Raw genomic sequence first — 16,955 nt, forward strand, 5'->3', positions numbered from 1 at the left:
CAGACTTGGAAAGGCTCGCGGGGCTGGGGCCCAAACACAGCAACTATTTGTGTTTTGGTGTCGCCAGGCAATTCCAAGTGGTGAAGACGTGGCTGTGACACTCGATACACGCTGGTGGCAGGCACAATGTGAAGCGCTCCCAACGTGCTTAGTGAGGAGACAAAAGGAGCGTGAAGGGGTAAAGGGAGCCAGTAGAACCACCAAATATAGCACTCTCCACACACTGTAACTCTCTACACACGCTATAATGGCACCAGCAGGGTCACACTATACACCGATCACCATGCTTTAACTGTGGGAAAGGGCCAAGGAGCAGGAAGATAGTGCTCTCTCTGTGCTGGGCTCCTTGGGAGTCACTAAAGGAGGGCACAACAGGGGCAAGCAGATCAGCACAACTAGGCAAACATTGGCGTTTTCTCCTGGCAGTCCCACAGCAGTATTCTACTAGGCCAGAATCAGCTGGCAGCAACGCAACAAACAGAAAAGCCCTCCAGCGAGTCCTTTGGACCACCCAGTATTTCAGGCAGCAGAGCAACAACAGAAGAGCAGTCCAGATGAGTCTCTCAGTGCAGCAGTCCCTCTAACAGAGATTCAGTCCCAGGTCCAAAAGTGCTCTAAAAATCATGAGGCCAAAGGCCCTGTACTTAATCTCCAAAAATCCCTTTGTTCAGGGGGTATAAGAGCCCTCTCAAGTAAAGCACCACACCCTTTCAACCCAATCTGGTCTCCAGACATCAGTAGGGGGTGATCAGCCCATTGTGTGAGGGCAGGACACAGCATATTCACATGTAAGGTGTGAACGACCCTCCCCCTCGCCAGCCAAGGAAGACTATCAGTATACAGATGTCTCTTCTGTCACACCCAGCCCCTCATATGTGATGGCTTTCTGGAAAGTATGCACTAAGTGGAGCTGTCACTCTGACCCTGACGTGGACTGGAATCAGGATGCAAAGCAACAGAGTTATAAAACACAGGGAAATGCTGACTTTCTAAAAGTAGAATTTTTAAAATAGCAAAGTAAAATCCACCTACACCAGTAAGCAGGATCTCTCACTACCATTACAAACATACCCACGCTAATCCTTACAGATCAGACACTACCACTTAGACATATATAAGTGAATTCCTAGTGCAAACCTATGAGACAAGCAGCACTCATGGTAGTGAAAAATGAATATGATGTTTGTCACCACTGGGACATGTTAAACATAGAAATATAAGTCCTACTTTCACATACATGGCACCCTACCAATAGGGCTATTTAGGGCTTGCCTTGGAGTGACTTAGGCGCAGTAAAAAGGGAAGTTTAGGCGTTGGCAAGTAGTTTAACTTGTCAAGTCAATGTGGCAGTAAACTGTGCACTCGGGCACTGAAGTGGCAGGCCTAAGACATGTCTGAAAGTCAACTTCTGCGAGTGGCACAATCAGCGCTGCAGGTCCACTAGTAGCATTTAATTTTACAGGCCCGGGAATATGGTACACCACTTTACAAGGAACTTACAGGTAAAATGAATAGGCTAAAAAGGTGTAATCCAATCATACCAAGTTTTAGGGGAAGAGAGCACATGCACTTTAGCACTGTTTAGCAGTGGGAAAGGGTCCAGAGTCCAAAAGCCAACACAAAGAGGGTCAGAAAAATAGGAGGAGAAAGGCAAAAAGTTTGGGGATAAATAACCCTGCCATTTCCAAAAGTTACAAAGCCTGTGAATGGCAGACAGCAGGTTCCATACAGCTGCAATGGATATGGGATAAACAGGTTGGAGAAATACTGTAAAGAGTGTAGGGCGAAAAGTTTGAAGAGAGCCCTCCTTTGACAGAGAGCAAATCAACCTGGTATCTACAGGTGGGAGGTCGGTGTCAGTCGGGGGATGCAGAAATAGTGCACAGATGGCAGAGTCAATACCTTTATTGCATCGGAAAAGGTGCAGCCACCTAAAGAGCTTGTGAGTGCACTGATTGGTCGTGTAAAGTGCACGGATTAACGCTTTACGTGCGGTCTTGCCAGTCTTTGGAGGCTGGACCTGGCAGCCGCTCTGCCTTTGCTAAAGGACATTAATGATTCAGCCGCACGTTGTAACTCCGATTATTCCCAGACTCTGGGATGAAGGAGAGCGGGTCAGGAGCATAGTTACCACTGGTGCAGCAGGTGTAATGGCACCTGGGCCCGCTGAACCCTGAGAATTGCTGTATTTTACTGCCCCAACTACTGCCAAAGGGGTCATTTTTCTTGCACCTGGGCCCATGGCACGCTTTCTAAGCTACCAGAGGGTGCCAAGAGGTATGGGTTGGGTAGGGTGCTTGATGCAGCCGATATACTTTCAGAAAGTGGGGAGCCACCACTGGATGGGGTACTGCGAGACAGACAGCGATGCTACACTGGCAGGAAGGTCTGTAAGTTAAAAAAAGAGGAGAATAAAGAAGAAAAGAAACGTACCAGAGGGTGCTCACAATATTTAAGACGGTTTCGCTGGTTGATGGCCAAGTCTGGTTTAAAGGGCCAATTATTCTGATTTTGACCACGTATTATTCAAAACACATATTCACGTTCTGTGTGGACTCTGCACCCCCTCAGCTCTTGCGTGGACTCTGGGTGGAATTCCTCCGGACAGCTCTGCAGGGAAGCGGCGCGGCAGATAGTGCCGAGGAATGCGTCTTCTGTGCTCACTATCAGCAGTCGGAGTGCGGCTCGGAGGCGGCTGCTCTCACATTCCAGGCCCGCACCAGACATTCCAGGGTCACCATCCAGTCTCACCGGTTTAATGAGGTGTGACGCACACCTGGGCTCCCACCCTCCACCACCTGAAGCACCGGCGCCCGCCGAGCGGGAGGGGAGCTGTCACCTCCGAAGTAAACAGCTACCAGCTCGGCCGTCTATCATTCAACAGACGTGCTGGGCGATGTCACACTCACACTAACATGAAGAACTTGTGCTGCTGAAGGACGAAGGGATCCCGCGCGGCCTTTCTGTTTTGTTCTGACTGTGAGCAACCAGGAAGCTATATTCACACATTTTCGAATCGTGCACCTAAGACCAGGGCCGGCTTATGTTACGGCAAAGACAAACACATTTCCGTCCAGCTTCTATGCCAAGTGAATGATATCCGAGGTGATTTCACTCTACGTGACCCTGTCAACCAACACATCTCGGTTTGAGGTGGTGCCGAACATTATTACTTGAGTCAAAGGGCGGGAGGGTGGCCGAACGTCGTTTCATCTGCTGTACACTCCGTAAAACGCCCAGATTGTTAATAAGTGATGGCACAGTGACAAGGGCCATATATTTATCTCCCAAATCACCTTTTTTTCTGCTCCGAGATGCTAAGGTCTGGATTCCACACACGAGCGCCACTCTGTTCTGCTGTCCCTTTTGCTTTATAAACGTTGTGCACGGTGTTTAACAAGAGCTCACGTAAGCAATCGGATTTTTATATTTAAATCGCTCGATTCGATTATTTTTTTTAATAGAGGACTAGCTATTGCAACATTCTTTAAAGAAAAATATAGTCTAGACTCTGAATCTGTTGTTTCATGTAATCAATTCTTTCAAATGTCACTATTATAATGGTCTCTTGGGATCGTCGAATGTCACCCGAATTACATTTTCGAATGCTACCAGCAGGAAGAGGAAATTCTTCTCATCCTTATCTCACTGGATGATTACAAACAATTGGAGATACAACACATGCAAATAACACGCAAGTGTCGCAGGAATTCCCCCATCCTTAACTCTGCCCAGTCCGGATCCACCATTAACACTAGCAGTCTGTCAAATTAAAGAAATGTGGCAGTAAAATGCTGTTGGGCAAATGATTAACATAAAAATATCATGCTTTAAATCCTCAGTATGAAAATGCGTGTTAGCCTCTTTACAACTAGAAGAGCAAGAAAGTTGTAGGTGAAATATTCTGCATTCATAGTGGAGCCTACATCCAGAAGACCTCTAGTGGCAAAAAGGATCTAGGCCATGGTCAACAAATTAGTTTTCTGTATAATACGTTTTACTCATACACACAATCCGTATGGTTTGATGCTTAACAAGCACCTTGTCAGTCTCCCCTTCACAGCGCTTTGACACCAGCTCCATTCTACCAAGAGGAATGGCGGTAACCCCTCTGAAAGCGCACTGCCAAGGTCAAGTCTCTCCCTGATTGGTCTGTGCCTTATGAACACTCCAACAGCTGCACAGCCTCCCAGTTTCACAAACCTAAACGATTAGGACCATGCCACCGAAAGGACAATCATGTTGATGAGAAGTTTTCTATCGTTGTTTCTGGACCATCGGATTGCAGAACTTTTGGCAGGCCTGCATTCCTTACCCATGAACTGAAAACAGAGGATTGACTTTGCACAGGAACTTCACTGCTCTTTCACAAGCATTGTTGGTTGTAGAGCCATTTATAAAATAGAAATCTCTGATGATCATATGCCCGATAACAAAAAAGGTCTACTCAGGCAATAGGGCATGTCCTGAAGAAGACCTAAAGCTAAAGGAACAACCAAAGAATGGCTAAATGCTTTGACATTATAAATTAAAAGAGAAGACAGTCGGGCACACACCAGGAACCTAAAACTGAAAAAAGCGAATTTATTTATACTGGTTTTCACTGTTACCAATCTGGCCACTAAAATAGACCGCCACAAGAAAAAAAAAATCTATACAAACCACCACTTTCTAAAAAACAAAGATCATTAACAATAAAATGTGCATAACTTGAAAATATCAAGAGGGTCTGTATATTAATGTTTATACAGATTTGGTCCCATATTCAAAGCAAGACATGGTTCACAAAAACAGTTTAACCATTGCAAATTCAACCAAAACGATTTGAAATACACATAAAGTGCAGAAAATATGGTGTATATACTCTGGTGTTTGGAAGTTAAATGTGTCTTAAGGGAACATTGGCCTGGTTAAATTTCTGTTCGATAAGAAGAGAACCCAAATTTATGACAAAGGAGAGATGGATTAGAAATTAGCTCACAGTCGCAGGGCTAGATACCGAGAACTTTATTTCAGATGAAAAATGCTCTGAATTATAATCAGAGCATTTTATGGCTTCACCTTGCTTCAGTTCAATAATGTTTAACAAAGAGGAGGGGGTATCTCTATACTCTATATGAAGCAGTCATTGTGAAGCCCTTACAGTTTCAATTATACAGCATAAATACTGCTCCTAAAATTCTTGTCAATTTCCCTACCTGTATTTCATTCTCACTGCAAACCTACAGGACAAATTTAGTGAATTCCTTTCCAGTTTTGAGAGTGTGGTCAAAACATTTCTGAGCAGTATTTAGACTACAAAAACGAGAAAAAATAGGGAGTGAAGGCACTCATTATTTAGTACAAGTCTGCTCCTGAGGAGTGATGTATTCGCCCATTAAATTTTCTGCAGCAGCAATGAGAAGTTGTAGGAAAGTACCCTCTTTCTTGGCATGTTACTCTCTTTTTTCTGCCTAATGTCAGTGTGTTTAACTGTGTTCACTAGGATCCTGCTAACTAGGACCCCAGTGATTATGCTCTCTCCCCAAAAGTCTGTATTTCACCCACAATTGGCACACTGGTGCCCGTTACAAGTCCCTAGTATATGGTACCTAGGTACCCAGGGCATTGAGGTTCTAGGGGATCCCTATAGGTTCCAGAATATATTTTGCCACACAGCGAACCCAAGCAAAGGGATCTGCAGCACTACCATTGCAGCCTGCATGAAAAGGTGTAAGCACCCTTTCACTGCCACTTTTCACTACACCAGGTCACTTATAAGTCACCCCTATGGCAGGCCTTCCAGCCCAGGGTGCAGGGAGCCAGGAATCTGTGTGAGGGCACCCCTGCACTAGCAGAGGTGCCCCCACAAACTCCAGGGCCATTTTCCCAGACTTCGCGAGTGCGGGGACACCATTTTACACATGTACTGGACATAGGTCACTACCTATGTCCAGCTACATAATAGTAACTCCGAACATAGGCATGTTTGGTATCAAACATGAAGGAATCATACCCCAAGGTTTTTGCAAGCACAGATTGTATGATTTCATGCACTCTGGGGGCTCCTTAGAGGACCCCCAGTATAGCCAATACAGCCTTGTAAGGGTTTGCAGGCATCTGCTGCCACCTCCCAGACTGGTTTCTGCCCTCCTGTTGCTTGAAAAGCTCGAGCCCAGGAAGGCAGAACAAAGGATTTCCTTTGTGAGAGTGGTGTTACACCCTCTCCCTTTGGAAACAGGCTTGGGACAGGTAGCCCCCCCCCCCAACCAAGCCATTGGAAATGCTTATAAGGGCCCATTTGGTGCCCTCCTTGCATAAACCAATTTACACCAATTCAGGGACCCCTAGTCCCTGCTCTAGAGTGAAACTGGACAAAGGAAAGGTGTGCGACTACTCTCCTGTCCATCACCATCCCAGGGGAGGTGCTTAGAGCTCCTCCAGAGGAGCCCTGGGTTTTGCCAACTTGGACTCAAAGTTGTCAGGGAACTATGGGTGCCTCTGCGTGGCCAATGCCAGCAGGTGACATCAGAGGCCCCTCCTGATAGGCAGTCACCAAGCTAGGTGACCAATCCCCCTTTCAGGGCTATTTAGGGGGATTCATCAGATTGGGATTGCAAGACTCCAGCAGGAATCCTCTGCACCCGCCACTTCGACTTCTGACCGAAGAAACTGCACCTGGACTCTGCAGGACCCCACAAGCTGCAACAAAGAAGCAAGACGCTTTCTGCCACATTGTATCTCTGGCTCCTTCCAGCAACTGCAACATTTCCCCAGTCGTGCATCTTCTGAGGGCAGCCCGTCTTCAGCCTGCATCAAAAGAAAGAAGGAATCGCTCTTGGAGTGAAGAAGTCACTGCCCTGCTTCTGCAGGTACCAACTGTGACGGCCGGCTGCATGGATCCCCTCTCCTACTGAGCTGCGTGGATCCTGCATTACGGATGGTGGACTGATGTGGTCCCAACGGTCCTCTCTTCCAACTGTCCAACTTGGGTGAAGGTAAGCCCATGCCTGCCCACGCAGACTTCATCTTCTTGGGTGCAGTGCTGACTCTTCTTCTTCACCGATGGTTCACCTTTTAAACCTTTATCTTGGTGGGTAGGAGCTCCTGCCCTTTCTGGACTCTGCTGTGCTTCTTGGACTTGGACCCCTTTTTCCACAGGTCTTCCTGTCCAGGAATCCCCTATTGGTGTCTTGCAGTCTCGTCTGGGTTTTGCATTATTCTTCTTTACTTCTCTGTATGTGATCAGGGGAATTTACAGCGATTTACTCCAGCTTTCCTGGTCGCTGGGGTGGGGGACCGACTTTCGCATTCTATTTTGTTACTAAATGGGTTGTTCTCCCTCTAGGCCTATTTCTTCCTATTGTGATTTTCACTCATTGCACTATTTTCTACCTGTTTTATGCCTATTTCTGCATACTAGTGTATATAACTTGTCTATTACTAACTTCTTAAGAGAGTATAGCCTCTATAGTATTTGTGTCACCAAAATAAAGTACCTTTATTTTTGTAACACAGAGTGTTTTCTTTCATGAGTGTAAGTACTAAGTGCGACTATAGTGGTATTGTATGAGCTTTGTGTGTCTCCTAGATAAACCTTGGCAGCTCATCCACAGCTACCTCTAGAGAGCCTGGCTTCTAGACACTGACTACACTAATAATGGATACCTGGGCCTGGTATAAGGTGTATGTAACATAGGTATCCACCACACACCAGGCCAGCCTCCTACAGAAGTGCTTTACTCTCCCCTCAGTACCTGACACTACCTGCCCATTCAAAGCACTGAAGGGCAGAAATTGTGCACAGTGGGACACATTTTAAAAGTTAAGAAGGATTTCTGTTTTAGGTAGGAGTACAGGCAACTATGTTGCTGCCATGCCCCATCAATACCATGCACCTGTGGTAGCCAGGAGGACACTAACCATACCTGTCACAGCCATTTACTATCAGCAGTTTCCAAAAAACAGTTATGACATCTGCAAGCACAACCAGCTGCATCTAAGGGGAACTTAAATACCGACGGATATAATACAATGCCTAGAGATACGGGGTATGCAAAATAATGCACTGCACAACAATACATCAAAACGAAGCAGGGCCCTTGAATGCTGAGTGGGCATGTTACACAGTAATGAGCCTTGGGAACAACTAAGAGATAAGGGTAAAGCAACACCCTGTTTAGTATTTACTGTAATTATACGCCACAGTACTGAGCATCATGAGGTCAGCATTTTGTAATTGGTGAACTGGTCTCAAAGGATAAACCAAGTGCATGTTTAAAATAGATCAAAACATAAAAATTGTGTAACACCTCATGCCGCATATGTTACTATGAAACATGGACGAGGGTCAGGGTCAGTGCCATGGACAAAACATTCAGAGTCATGGTCACGTCATTAACTATAGCTCTAGCAGGCCTGTCTGTATGAGTACAGTGTTAAACAAATGCCCCCCAAACCTTCCTCTGCTACTGTTATCTGGCCTGGCATGGTGGGTATTGATAACTCCACAACATAAGTATATTAGTCATAGTGTATGCATTGTCCTCATTGCTTCACTGTAGTGATAAGAGATGCATAAACTGTGCAGCATCACGAAAAGCAGGTGGGCACCTGCATGGACAACAATCCAAGAGGGGACACACTGACGGAACAGTCTGACAAAAGAGTATTCTGGTGGGGACTCATAATCCACACGACATCCCTGTGGGAAACCTAAACCTTGTCTGCATCAAGCAGGTCGACTAACCCAAGAGGATCACAGGTGTACAACCGACACAAAGGACAAACCCAGAGGGTGTCTTGTGGTACTAACTAAAGAAGAACCTTATGTCAGAGCACTAAACCCAGAGGAGGAAGATTTAGAAACCAAGGGTGCTCAAAAGAAGGAACAAAAGACTAGGTCGACACTAGTTTGTAAATCTTAAACCAGGACTGAATCGGCGGGGGTGAGGGAGGCGGGGAACCCAACAGACATATGCAAGGACAGACAACTCAAGGTCCGTAATGAGTGTGCTGCGAAGATGTCTGACTAGGCCATTCACCAACTGATGTCTTACACCAGGCAGGTGAGAATGAAGGTCTAAGCTGATTCTGACCAGACTGTGGAGGAAAATGGGCTGATTCACACAAAAGACATCACATCTCTAAAAGGAGTTACAATTTCCCCATTAAGTGTGAAGCTAACATTTGTTGGCAAGTGGCATAACAAGGAAAACCATGTTTTATAACTACATACACACACGTTTGCAGAGGATGCTTGAAAACAACATTGTTGATTGGATAAGTGTCCGCCAATAAAAAAGGCAAGTCACTTTGCTGAACAATCCATAAAGTATCTGCATAATCACCAATGCACCATTTACACACTATGTTGCCCTAAAGCGGAAGAACATTTATCAATTAAAACAAGCACTGGCAAAGACAATGGGCCCAATGTTGGCCACCAATATTATTTTGTTTGTGAATGTTTTGTACAAAGCCACACGTTCTACGAAAGTGTACACTGACCTACTGGCAGAGTTAATTGGTCTAACTTTTGCCGCTGAGCTTTTAGCTTGGTTAATGCTTATTTTGTTTGTAAATGTTTTATATCAAGGCACGCATTTTGAGAAAGCAAGTATTGGCTAACGAGAACAAAAATTATATTTTTTACGCAAAAGAATACATTTCACCCATAGTCCCTGGCTCTGAATAGGACTACTTATTATGTGGATGGGCACATTGTGGAGGATAAGAATGCAGTTACTCACACTCAGGTAAACCATAGCTTAAGAGGGCTAACCCTATGCCCCATGCAGCAACGGGTGGAAACAAAATGTAAACAACATTACAGACCAGCGTATGAATGGGCAGACTGGAAACCCCTGTATGTATGTATGACTGCTGCCAAATTGTTAAATCTTGACAGGGTTTGAGAGAACAGATACTGCACCCATTTGAAATGCACTGGAATAAAATAAACAGATACACGCCCACGCTTTCAGGTGCCTATATTCAATTTATGGAGGCCACCTTATAGCAGCAACTTTCCAAACAAATCAACCGTCTTCTGGACAAAATGACAGGGTCATCGCTACAAAATATGTTGAAAAGATCTTTAAGGTTCCAGCCACGCACAGCACCCAAAGACAAAACTAGCCTTTATAATGGCTGATGTGCACTAACTAGCTGCCAGTGACTGGGCCTCCAGTAAAGATACAACAGATATTGTGCCTTCTGATTAATTTTGGGGGCCTCTGTTTAAATCACAGGATTTCCTGCCCTCATAGTAGTCTAAAAGATTCTCAATTTTATTGACGGTTATTGATATTGATTGATAGGTTTTCTAGAGAATGTGAATGCCAATGGCACCTTGGTGCTAATGTTGAAAGCACTAAGTGGTGAATAATTCTCAAAACTAGAGCCTACTATTACGTCTTATCACTTTCCTAAACGTGAGCACTTTAGATTGGCTTTTTCAGATATTCAGAAAGGTTGTTCCACAGAAGAGCTGTGGAATGGATGAAACTCCTGCCACCCCACTTATCACTTCTGATTTTGTGGACCTTTGCTGTCAGCGAGTTGGTTGATCACAACACCATTCGGGCTGTACCATGAAAGATTCTTTTTCAGGTGTGCTGAGGCATTCCCATACAAGATTTTGTGAGCCAAACATAGTGCCTTAAACTTGACTCTTTTCTTCACTGGAATCCAGTGTAATTCTCGAAGGGTCTCAGTCGCAGACCTGAAATTTGGAATTCTTTTTAAAAGTCTTGCCGCTGCATTCTACAGAACTTGAGTTTTTTTTCAGTGAACTCTGGTGAATACTAAGATAAAGGACATTGCAGTAATCCAGCCTTGACAACACCAGGGCAGCAAACAATTTTTTTTGAGCTTCAAAGGGGATAAAAGAAAGAATCTTCCTGATCTTGAGCAAAAGAAAAAAGGAGGAAGACACGAGTTTGCTTATCTGCCCAGTGAAAGATAGATCAGAGTTGAAGATTATACCCAGGTTTTCGGCAGAGGAACCTAGAGTAGGAGGGAGACCAAGCATCTGAAGCCACCAGGAATGATCCCCTGAGACCGGATTTTTTCACAAAAGAAGGTAAAGAAGAACTTCAGTTTCAGCAGCATTGAACATAAGGCTATCATTGTTAATCCAAACAACAATAGCCGACATACAACCCTTAAAGCGGGTATCATTTGAGATAGCTACCAAAATGTGTGTCATCTGCATAGGCGACTGGAGCAAAGCCAAAAGACTGGATTAGTTTTGTGTGTGTGGGGTATATAAATGTTTAACAACATGAGGCTCAGAGATAAGCCTTGAGGAACCCCACATGGCAGCGTGAAAGGCTTGGAAACCAGGTTCCCCAAGGCAAATGTTTGCACTCTGTGCATGAGGAATGACTGATTCCTTCGATTCCTATTTCCGCCAGGCAGTCGCTCAGGCCTTCTGCCATTGTTAATAAGCTAAGTTTTAATGACAGTGGGGTTTTGGCTTGCTATTACTGTCTGGCAGTGTAGGGAGATGCAATCAAGTTAGGATTCGACATGCAAACCAGGGGTCTCAGTGGTGTCTTAACCAGCTCTGTAAATTAAATGGTGGGAGCACAAGCAGCTTTAGAATATCTAAAAGAATAAAATCTGTCAACACACAGGGGGGGGGTCATTGTTACCATCAAATTAAGAAGCATTACAAAAATACAAAATAAAGCAATTAGAGATTTTGCAATATTATACATCATACAAATAATGTATAGCATAATAATAGAATGGACCCCAATCAGACGCATCCCTTTTATTGACGCAGGACCCACAAACAAAATAAAATAATAAAAAACAGATGTGGACACCAGGAGCCCCCTTTGGAAAGGCAGCAAGGTAATCTGGTGACATGGTAAGGGCAAGACGCTATAATGCAGGAAGCTAGTCTGTTCATCTACAGACTAAAAAGAGCTGGTAAAATAGTCTAAAAAATGGCTTCTCTCTTCACAGAAGTACTAGCAATGGAGAATGCTCATGTCTTAATTTGTGGCCAAATGTGACCTTCGTTCAGACAGCACCACGAGTGAGAACAATTTTTTTTTTAAACCCAATTGTGTGGGTTTCAAAAACACTGAAGGTGAGTGGGACAAAATGAAGGCACATCATGAAAAGAAAAACAGAGTGGAACCATGGACGCCAGCAGCCTTCAGAAACAGTGTTTTAACACATTTTTCTTTTGACTCCGGTTTGAGGGAGACTGCTGCAGGAAGCTCCTGTGCCCCTCTGAAGGTCGGTGCCCCAAGCTTAGACCCATCGCACACACGCTAAAGCTGGCCCTTGTTTGTGACAGCGGCTGCCTGTGTTTTCTCACTGCAATTACATCTAGCCCAAATTTTGCCCAAGAGCACTAGAGAGCTTTATAGACGAACAAGGCTACCTTACAGTGATTGTTCTTTTAAAGTTACAGGAAGATTAAGTGATTAATCCATAATCGGAGGATGCGGAGCGGAGCCCAGATAGCACACCTGGTTCCACAGTATAATCTGTTGCCATCTCCAGGCCACATCTCGCCCTCAGGGGTTTTGGCACCACCCTTATTTTGCAACAACAGACTTCAAAACAGAAAAAGGAAAGAAAAAAAAAAGGAGAATGCTAAAATAGGACAACAATGGGGAAAAAAAGTGACAAAGTAGAGATGAAAAGGGGCCCTAAACGGTGAAATAAAATAAAAACATTAAAAAAACACCAAGAGCAGAGAGGTGGAAGAAAGAGGCACGAGGGGGAAAACACTGGACCCTGCACTTACCTATTACAAATGGAATACAAGGCTTACTGGCGAGAAATTTTAAGTGGGGTATTTGTGAGCAGGACTAATAATCGAAGGGTAATTTAAGGTACCAATGAGAGGTATTTCCAGGTAGGCCGGCAGGGGTACAGTTCAGATGCTCAAAGCAGAACGTGTATGTTCCCGAGGGGCAGACCACGGAAGGACAGCACAGTCGCACCCCTCAATGGGTGTCTGACCGGACCGCCTCCCTCAGGAGCCTCCATCCGCCCGGAGGTCCTATTCCCACTCCCTTTCATGATTGTCCCGGCTCGACCGACAGTTCCACAGCCCCGTAGTACTCCCCTTCCCCGCTGCGCCCGAGTCGTTCCTCGCATCCGTTAGTGCCCGCTCCTGTCAGCCCTTCCCAGCAACCTCTGCGGGTCCCGCACTCACCGTGGCACCCGCACCGCCGCTGCCCGCACAACCTGTGACAGAGGCAGGAGCCTGGCACCTTCGGACTCCGCCCACACCCGGGGCCTCGTGGCCCCGCCCACACCCCCACCTCCGCAGCCAGTGGGAGCGCCGCTCCTCCGACTCACCACGCCCCACGGCCCGCGCGCAGAACTGATTGGCCAGCTCACCTCAGAGGGCGGATCGTGAGAAAGGAGGGCCGGTGTTACGTCAACAAAAGTGTGTAGACTTTCGGTCACGTGACAGAGACTGCAGCCCTGATTGCCATGTGGACCGGTTGCGGAGCAACAGGATGACCCTGACTGTACAGGTGCGGCTACTATTAGCCAGCGTGCGCAGCAGTCCTGTTCGCTGAACTGTAAGGAGTGCGGCAATGCACATCTAGACATCAGTGGAGTCTCTATAAGGCGTTTATTGGACCAACGGATAATAGTGCTGCGGCCACGTGCATGCAATCATTTAAACATTTTAAGCATCGTTTTAATTAACCATTATTGAGCTTAGTGGAAGCGGGGACATACCTACCCTCATTTCGATAGAGGGTGAAAGTGGGAAAAAAAATAATTGGCATTTATTTTCCTCTTTTGTCTAATATAGAAAAAGGGACAAATTTAGGAAAGACACAGCTAAAATAAAGCCATTTTCCGCTTTAAAAATCAGGAGTCTTCTGCATGAATTGGGTCTGTTGGCATTTATGAGGAATTGATCTCTGAAGTGTCTCAGTCACGCTGGTTCTCTTCACACCACATTGTTCTAATGTCTTTGGTTAGTCACACCGTTTTTTCTCCTCGTTCCTTCCTCATGCCCTTGATCTAAATATCTTGCACCTCATCTAGGGCTATATGTACGAACACTTTTTCCCATAGACACAGAATGGGTAAAAACCTTTGCTACATCTGGCCCCTAGTTTTCCTTCAGCACGCTCTTTTCACTCTGCCCCACATACTTCCCTGCGTCTGCTTCTCCATCACGTCCCCACACACAAAGCACACAATCACCTGCAAGCGGTGCATTCTTTAACTTTCTCCATATCAATATTTTGAGAGCTGTGTACCCCCTCACAAACGTCTGCATAAACTCACACATATATTTGGCACATCTGACCATTGCTCAATGCGCTCTGCAGAGCAACTACGAACTGGATGAGAAATTATTCTGAACTACTTTATGACCCACGGATGGGCACTGAGATAAGCTTACACAACCTTTGGCCTGAACTCCACAGCACTTGATTGTTTCCCATTATAAACACTCGACAACCTAAACTTACCCAAAGATAATCTGGATCTTCTTTGTACAGTATGCACTGTACATGAGTAATATCTTGCATGAAAAAAAACTACAGAAGCACATCCTGGAAAAATCAAACGCGCTTGGGAAATTCTAGAATAAGTAAAACATGAAATGCAAACAGGAACATCATCACTCTTCCCAGGCCCAGAGGTCAGTTTCTCTTGTTGCTGGCTGCGGTGTAAACCAGTGGTGGGGTACAAGATCGTCCAGGCACACCAGCCTCCCACAGCAAGGCTGCTACTACAATGACCTTGGTCTTTCATACAGAATACTAATAATATTTGAAACAGCCCTCACAAATTAGAAAGTTTGTCAGTTTACAGGATGCCTCTGGCCACAATTCCTCATAAACCAAAATGTAATGAAGGCCTCTATTCTAACAAAATCCCTACATTGATCCCTTTGGATCGCATAGGAGCTTCAGCTATTTATTTTGAAGTTTTAGAAAGCACAAATATGGCCAGTGGGTGCTAGAGCTCTTTACAATGCCAGATGCAAAAGTTACAAGGAGAAATAAGAAACTACACAGAGTAATACAATGAAAAAAATGCATACAAAGCAAATTGTTAAATCTCAGAATAGATATACATTGTAAATTTGCAAGGAATAATGTGGGTGAAATGAAGAAGTCACTGCAGAAGGACAGGAGAAGGTAACTAGGAAGTTAGAGATGGGAGAAAAACACTTGACAGGGAGATGGGAGAAGCAAAGCCTCTCAAAAGGATACATCAGCTGCATGTCAGAAGTTGTGTTTGGAAGAGAATTAACTTCAGTTCCTTCTTGAAAACCCCCCATCGAGGAAGCAAGGCTAGGAGGGAGGGAGTTCCAACTTCTGGTTACACTGTCGGAAAAGGACTGTGCCAGACATAGTACATTCCTTTCAAAAGTGAGGAGTTCTAAAAAAATAGAGTTCCTGTATTTTGAAGCGCTCTGAGCTCACAGGATACTTTTAGTTTAGAGACTCCATATCAAGAGGAGGAGGAATATAGAGCCCTGGGAGTATGCGAGTGGGCTTGTTGACTGCTCTGCCAGGGCCAAAAGTTTTCTCTGACGCCCACGACCAGTGCTATAGGATGGTGCTCTGCTAAATTCTGAGGCTGTGTAGTCACAATTCCACTTCATTCCTCTTTAGTCCTCCATTAGACCCTGCCCGCCCTTTTATCTCTGCTTTCTCTCTTTGCAATAGTTTTACTACATTTGTCAATGTGCTGTGTGTTTCGCTCTATTCTCTGGATCAAAGTCTGATGATGAAAAAAAGGTGCCAGTCCTGAAAAATAAGTGCTGGGCCCCACCTGCAACCACTAGCTCAAATTAAGAACTGGTTCTAGCTTCCAGGGTCAGCCACTGACACATTAAAAGAACAGGAGAAGGGCAGCCACATTTTTTGAGCCCCCATCACAAAGTGAGCTGCTGCATGTAAACCTGCCTTCAAGAGGTGGGGAAAGATGTATTTTTTAAAGACTGGTCAAAAGAGACTATACATACTCAATTTTCTTACAGAACAGGGAATTGGACCAATATTTTGAGGTCCTATTCAGTAATTAATAGGCAAATTCTCCAAAGAATTCTTACCTGAAAGCACACGTTTGGTCATCGTATTAATTTGCATTCGCAGACTGACTCTTTTGTTCAGTATAAAACCTACAGATTTAGCTCTGTCGAAGATTGCAGGTTTGCAATCCAAAGAAATACAGAATGCAAGCCGAGATTCTGCTCATAATGGAGCATGAAAAGGAGAAATTGGGAACAACTCAGTTCTTGAAAGAATATGTTTCAAGTGATGTGAAGTTGTCCAAGCTTTCACCTTATGCAGGGTTTTGACAAGGTGTTGAACATCCCCAGGAGCTGTAAACCTTAGACCTCTGTATCATCAGCATACTGATGATATAAGGTGCCAGTGTGCTAGAGTACAACACTAAGGTGTTCTATTTAAGGAATGAAAAGAGTAGGGGCCAAAATGAATAGGACCACCTGCGTCCAGGTAACTGAGGTGGAGAAGGCATTGTCAATTTTGATCTATTGAGCCTGGATGGTCTTGTAAGAAATTAACCAGGAGGCAGAAGTTGCCAGAGCTACAAATGGAGAGAACTTTATCTACTACCTGGAGCATACATGTTTCCCTATGTAGTTTGTAAATAGGCCCCATTGTATTTAAGAAAATACATGTAAGTGACCTGGTTATGACTTGTGGGAAGAAGATATGACTAATGTTGAATGTTTTGTTTGATTTAATGAATGTTCACCCTGTTAGAAGTTAGAGCATATTCCCTTAGAGGTTGAGGGCTAAAGACCTCTCTTCTTTCTTTATTCTTGCAAGTGTGAAGATTTATGCTAAACACTTATTCCTCTTTTTGGAAGACTCCTACTGAAGTCTTCCCTATGCTGACACCTGCTTGCATTCCCAATTTTCCCTAAGATCCTATTCAGACCATCCTCATTCTTCACTTAGAGTTCTGATTAGATGATTTTAGAATTA

General features: G+C 44.7%; 1 protein-coding gene across 3 annotated transcripts in view; it reads right to left on the reverse strand.

Annotated features, from left to right (window-relative positions):
* CGN (cingulin) overlaps nt 1-13,271 on the reverse strand; it is a 176,221-nt gene extending 162,950 nt beyond the window's left edge. Inside the window, exon 1 of one of the 3 annotated variants that reach the window (XM_069218329.1) lies at nt 13,169-13,271. The gene's annotated coding sequence lies outside the window, so the exon portion shown is untranslated. Of the gene's footprint in view, nt 1-2,433; nt 2,456-12,754; nt 13,114-13,168 lie in introns of those variants that run through there. The other 2 variants (XM_069218330.1, XM_069218332.1) reach the window with 2 other exon arrangements.
* Nucleotides 13,272-16,955: the final 3,684 nt, after the last annotated feature.

Source organism: Pleurodeles waltl, chromosome 12, assembly GCF_031143425.1.
Source record: "Pleurodeles waltl isolate 20211129_DDA chromosome 12, aPleWal1.hap1.20221129, whole genome shotgun sequence".
NCBI lineage: Eukaryota > Metazoa > Chordata > Amphibia > Caudata > Salamandridae > Pleurodeles > Pleurodeles waltl.